Source organism: Petaurus breviceps, unplaced genomic scaffold (assembly GCF_028583685.1).
Source record: "Petaurus breviceps papuanus isolate PSGF00001 unplaced genomic scaffold, PetGlider_PUasm1.0 90667, whole genome shotgun sequence".
In the NCBI taxonomy this organism is placed as follows: domain Eukaryota; kingdom Metazoa; phylum Chordata; class Mammalia; order Diprotodontia; family Petauridae; genus Petaurus; species Petaurus breviceps.
Genome location: NW_027187302.1, coordinates 5,294,620 through 5,301,027, shown reverse-complemented (window position 1 = coordinate 5,301,027; position 6,408 = coordinate 5,294,620). Strand labels below are relative to the sequence as shown.

At 37.8% G+C, this 6,408-nt stretch overlaps 1 protein-coding gene and 1 pseudogene across 1 annotated transcript in view; both read left to right on the top strand.

Moving 5' to 3' along the window:
• AKIRIN2 (akirin 2) overlaps positions 1-6,408 on the top strand; it is a 38,172-nt gene that overhangs the window by 25,013 nt on the left and 6,751 nt on the right. The gene's annotated exons all lie outside the window — the stretch shown is intronic.
• On the top strand, positions 3,219-6,251 carry LOC138143840 (small ribosomal subunit protein eS4, X isoform-like; annotated as a pseudogene).

Genomic DNA, 6,408 nt, shown 5'->3' with positions numbered 1-6,408 from the left:
GAGTTACAAATTTTCTCCCTGTTTTTCCCCTCCCCCCCCCCCCCCCCAAATAGCAGTCCCACAGGCTATCCCCTCCTCCAATCTGCTCTCTCCCATATTTTCTTCCATACCCCTTTTGACTTTTGCAGTAGATCTCTATGCCCCAGTGCCTGTATATCTTATTTCCCAATTACATGTAAAATAGTATTGATAATAGTATACACACACGCACATACACATATACATATTTGAATATTTTATTTTAAAACTTTTAATTCCAGATTCATTTCCTTCCTCCCTTGTCACCCACCCTTACTGGGATGATAAGCAGTTCAGTATAGGATGTACATGTGTGGCTAATGCAAAACAATAACATAGTAGATAGATATATTGTAAAAGACTGACTATATTTCCCTCCCTCCTATCCCACCTCCCACTTGTTCTATTCTCTACTTTGATCCCGTCTCTTTTCAAAAGTGAGTGCTTCCAACTGCCCTCCCTTCCATCATCCCCACTCTCATCCCCTTCTACCCCCTCCTCTCCTGGAGGGTGAGATACCCTATTTAGTGTGTATTTCATTCCTTCCTCAAGCCAAATTCAATGGGAATAATGTTGACCCATTCCCTTTTGCCTTCCTATTCTTCCCCTCCATTGTAACCATTTCCCCTTGCCTCTTCTGTATGAGATAGTTAACCCCATTCTGTCTCTCCCCATCTCCTCTCATTATATTCCTCTCTCACCTCTTAATTTCACCTTTTAAGTATCATCCCTTCCTGTTAAATTGGTCCTGTGCCCTCTATGTATACCTGTAAACATATATATACACATTCACATAGGTATTCATATGCCCATATACCCTCATATATAGACATATATATATTTCTGTTCCCTTCAACTACTAAGAAAAGTTTCATGAGTTACAATTATTGTTTTTCCATGTAGGAATATTAATAGTTCAACTTTGATAAGTTCCTTATCATTTCTATTCCCTGTTTACCTTCTCATGCTTCTCTTGCTTCTTGTATCTGAATGTCAGATTTTCTGTTCAACTCTGGTTTTTTCATCAAGAATGCTTGACCTCTATTCCACTAAATGACCATATTTTCCCCTGAAACATGATACTTAGTTTTGCTGGGTAGGTGATTCTTGATTTTAATCCCAGCTCCTTTGACCTCCGGAATATTATATTCCAAGCCCTTCAATCCCTCAGTGTAGAGAAGCTGCCAGATCCTGGGTTATCCTGATTGTGTTTCCACAATATTCAAATTGTTTCTTCCTGGCTGCTTGTAATATTTTCTCCTTAATCTGGGAATTCTGGAACCTGGCTATAATATTCCTAGGAGTTTTCTTTTTGGGATTTTTTTTTTCAGCAGGTGATCCGGTGGATTCTTTCAACCTCTTTTGCCCTCTGATTCTAAAACATCAGGGCAGTTTTCTTTTGAGAACTTCCTGAAGGATGATTTCTAGGTTCTTACTTTGATTATGGCTTTCTTATCTCTCCTGGATCTGTTTTCCGGGTCAGTGGTTTTTCCCATGAGATATTTCACATTGCCTTTTATTCTTTCATTTGTTTGGATCTGTTTAACAGCATCTTGGTTTCTCAAAAAGTCATTAGCTTCCATTTGCTCCAATCTAATTCTGAAGCAATGATTCTCCTCATTGAGCTTTTGAGATTCTTTTTCCATCTGGCAAATTCGTCTTTTTTAAGGCGTTCTTCTCCTCATTGCCTTTTTGAGCCTCTTTTGCCATTTGAGTCAGTCTGTTTTTTAAAGTGTGATTTTCCTCAGTCAGGCTGTTGACTCTCATTTCATAATTTTCTTGCATTGTTCTCATTTCTCTTCCCAATTTTTCCTCCACTTCTCTTATCTGCTTCTTATCAATCATCTTATCTGCCGGTGCCTTAGTGGCTTCTCGCCCCAGGGGGCAAAAGCCAAGCACTCCCACTTACTGGTCCCAAAGTCTAGACTGCACTGACCTACTCTCACTTTGTCCTTCGCATCTGCGTGTGGATAAATCTGGAAACAGCCACAGCTGCTGCTGTTCTGGAGTCCCTCAGGCAACGGCTGGTCAGGCCCGCCCTGGGGCTAAAGCCTTAGCGCTGCGCTAGCGATTCCTGCCAGCCTGCCCTGCTGTCCTCAGTGGGAGGTTAGCTTCTCTGTGTCATTTTGTGGGTTCTGCAGCTCCAAAGTTTGTTTAGAGTCCCCTTTTTACATGGATTAGGGAAGGTGGAAGCCAGAGCAACGGGGAGGTCCTGCTTCTACTCTGCTATCTTTTTGTTTCCCAAGCTTATCTTTCTTAAAGATAATGCTTACTCTTTGTTTCAGATAGATGTTCTTTATAATTTTAATGAAAACTCATTCCTATACCTTCTAGTTGTTGGTTGTTTTGTTTTTTTAAACAGAAATGAGTTTTGTGTCTCCTTAAAAGTGTTTTCTGCATCTATTCAAACAATGATGTGAATTTTACTGTTTTTGTTATGGATACAGTCAGTTATTCTTATAGTTTCCCAATATTAAACTAGTTCTCCATTCTGGTATAAATCCAGCCTGGCCATAGTATAAGTCACAGGGCTGCTGATTCTCCACTCTTGTATAAGATCTTTGTGATAGATTGTTGTAATCTCTTTGCCTAATATTTTATTTAAAATTTATGTCTCAATATTGACTCTTCCTGGTTTAGGTATCAAGACCATATTTGTTACAGAAGGAATTTGGTAGAACTCCTTTGCCTGTTTTTTCACACAGTTTATATATTAAAATTAATTGTTCTTTAAATGTTTGGTAGAATTAGCTTGTAAAGCCATCTGGTCTTAGGATTTTTCTTAGGGAACCCAATTTATGCTTTGTCCAATTGATTTTTCTAAGGTGAGGTTATTTAGGCATTCTATTTCCTATTCTGTTAAAATTGAGCAATTTATATTTTTAAAAAATTCATCCATTTCATTTAGATTGCTGGTTTGATTGGAATATAGTAGGGCAAAATAGTTCCTGATTGTTTTATTTCCTCTTCATTGCCTATGATCCATTTTCAGTTCTGATAATTTGGTTTTCTTTTTTTTTTTTTTTTAACCAAATCAACAAATGGTTTCTTTAAAAAAAAAAAAATAGGGGCAGCTAGGTAGTGAGGTGAATAGAACACCAGCCCTGGAGTCAGGAGGACCTGGGTTTGGATCCAGCTTCAGACACTTAACACAAAAATTAGCCATGTGACCTTGGGCAAGTCACTTAACCCTCACTTAACCCCAATTGCCCTACCTTCCCTCCTCCAAAAAGCAAAACAAAACCCCCCCAAAAAACTTTTTGCCCTTTTTCCGGCGCACTGCACCTCATGGACCCAAGAAACACCTCAAGTGCATCACTGCCCCCAACCACTGGATCCTGGAAAAGCTGACCAGTATAAACATACTCCCAGACTATCCATAGGTCCCCACAAGCTGAGAGAATGCCTCCCACTCCTCATCTTCCTCTGAAACCAACTCAGGTATGCCCTCACAGGGGATGAGGTCAAGAAGATCTGCATGCAGCGCTTTATTAAGATTGATGGCAAGGTCTGCACAGATACAACTTACCCTGTTGGTTTCATGGATGTCATCAGCATCAAGAAGACTGGTGAGCATTTCCATCTGGTTTATGACACCAAGGGCTGCTTTGCTGTTCATTGAATCACAACTGAAGAGACAAAGTATAAGCTATGCAAAGTGAGGAAAACCTCTGTGGGCACTAAGGCTATTCCCCATCTGGTGACCCGTGATGCCTGCACCATCTGCTATCCAGATCCACTCATCAAAGTGAATGATACCATTCGGATTTATCTGTAGACTGACAAAATCACAGATTTCATCAAGTTTGATACAGGGAATCTGTGTATGGTGACTGGTGGAGCTAACTTGGGTCAAATTGGTGTGATCACCAACAGGGAGAGAGACACCCAGGCTTCTTCAATGTGGTCCACGTGAAGGATGCCAACAGCAACAGCTTTGCCACCAGGCTTGCCAACATTTTCATTATTGGCAAAGGTAACAAGCCTTGGATTTCTCTGCCCCGAAGCAAGGGCATCCGCCTCACTATTGCTGAAGAGAAAGACAAGAGGTTGGCACCCAATCAGAGCAATGGGTGAATGTTGGCACATTACCATGTGTTTTCTCTGGCCAAATAAAGGCCTTACAAAGTGAAGGAAAAAAGAAAAAACCTTTCAGTTTTGTTAATCTCTCCTTTGTTTTTCAGTATTTCTGTTTTGGTGTTTAATTAGGGGTGTAAATGTGTTTGTTTTTCTGGATTTTTAGTTGCACGCCCATTTTGTAGACAGAATCTTTCACTCTTAATATGTTTAGCAATATTATAAACTTTCTCCTAAGCACTGCTTTGGTTTCATCAGGCAAATTTTGCTATGTTGTCTCATTGTTGCCATTATCTTTTAATGAAATTATTTATTCTATGATTTGTTCTTTGATCCACTCATTCTTTAGGTTTAGTTTCCAGTTAATTTTTAATCAGGCCTTGAAAGGCTCTTCATTGAATATAATTTTTATTGCATTATGATCAGAAAAAAAATTGTACTTAATATTCTGCTTTTCTACATTTGTGATATTTTTATGCCCTAATATATATGTGAAGGTGCCACATACAACTGAGAAAAAGATTCCATTCCTATTCAGTATTCTAAAGATGTCTATTATATAATCTCCTTAACTTTTATTTTGTGGTTAGATTTATATAGGTTTGAGAGAGGTAAATTGGGGTCCTCCACTAGTATAGCTTATTGTCTTTTTCCTCCTGTAACTAAATTTTCCTTCAATAATTTAGATGTTATGCCATTTGTGGCATTTGCTCAGTATTAATATTCATCATCTGTGGTACATTTTTAGCAAAATGTAGTTTCGATGTTTGTCTCAACTTTGAGATCATGATTGCTACCTCTGCCTTTTCTTCAGCTTCAAACAGAATAGATTGTGTATTTTTCTATTTTACATATTTCTTATAAACTACGTATTGTGGGATTCTGGTTTCTAATCCATCTTTCTATCCTCTTCCATTTTATAGATGAATTCATTGCATGCTATTCTGTTATACTTGGCCTTTTTTTTAATCCTTCTACTCTCCATGAGTCTGCTTTGCTTCTGATTATGACTTTCCTTAATCTTCCCTCCTATTTTCCCCACTCCCTTTTTTTCTTAGCCCCTTTCCCTCCTACTTCGTTGCTGGGTAAGATGAATTTCTTTACCAAATGTATGTATATTTCTTCTTCCCTCCTTGAACCAGTACAGTTGTGAGGTTCAGTGTTCACTGCTCTCCCCCCCATTGTATAAACTCTTTTTTTGTATAAACACTTTTAACCTTTTTAAGTTCCTTAGGATTTCTCCCTCAAGTTTACCTTTTTATGCTTCTATTTAGTCTTGTGTTTAAATTTCAAATCTTCCCCTCTGGTCTTTTCATCAGGAATGCAAGAAAAGTCTTCCCCATGTAGGATTATACTTAATTTTGCTGGATAGATTATTCTTGTGTTCCATTATATCACATTCCAAGACCTTTTGTTTCTTTATGATAGTGGTTGTGAAATGTTACATGATCTTGGCTGGTTCCATAGCATTTGAATTTTTATTTTTTGCTACTTGCTATATTTTCTCTTTGACCTGGGATATCTCATTCCTTGGAGTTTCGTTTTAAACTTTCTTTCAAGAGGTTACTGATCCAATTCTTTTGATTCCTGTTTTGCCTTCTGTTTCTAAAAATATCTGAACAGTTTTCCTTTATAATTTCTTGAACCATGTCTAGGTTCTTTTGCTTTGTTTATGGATTTCATGTGGTAATTATCACTCCTTGATTTATTTTCTAGCTCAGTTGCTTTTCATGAGATTTGACAGCCTTTTATTTTTTCATTCTTTTGACTTAATGATTATCTTCCATTTAGCTAATTGTAATTTTTAAGGAGTTAGTAAGTTTACACATTCTCTTTCTCATAACTTTCTTCTACATTTCAAAACGTAATATGCCTATGGTTCCAGATTTTCACAAGGAACTAAAATATTAATTAGAACACATTTCAACAATATTAATAAAAAAGTTCAAGGAAGGATAGGGCTATACAGTAGATCTCATTTATCTAGTATCATCTGGTTATAGAAGAAAAAACTGAACTTACAGTTTATCCCTCAAAGCAATTTTATATCATTAAAAAGTGATTTCAGGTAGATTCAGGATGGAAGAGTAAGGGTCAGCATTTTCACCAAGTTCACCTTCATAGCAATCTTAAAAATATGCTAGAGAGAATTCTGAGAAAGCCAAGAAAGTAACAACAGCAGGTGCAGTGGGGGGGGGAGTTGATGTCACGGCAGATCGGAAGAGCGTAAAAGGTCAAGCAAGGATAGGGATATACAGTAGATCTCATTTATCTAGTATCATCTGGTTATAGAAGGAGCGACAAGCAGAGCGG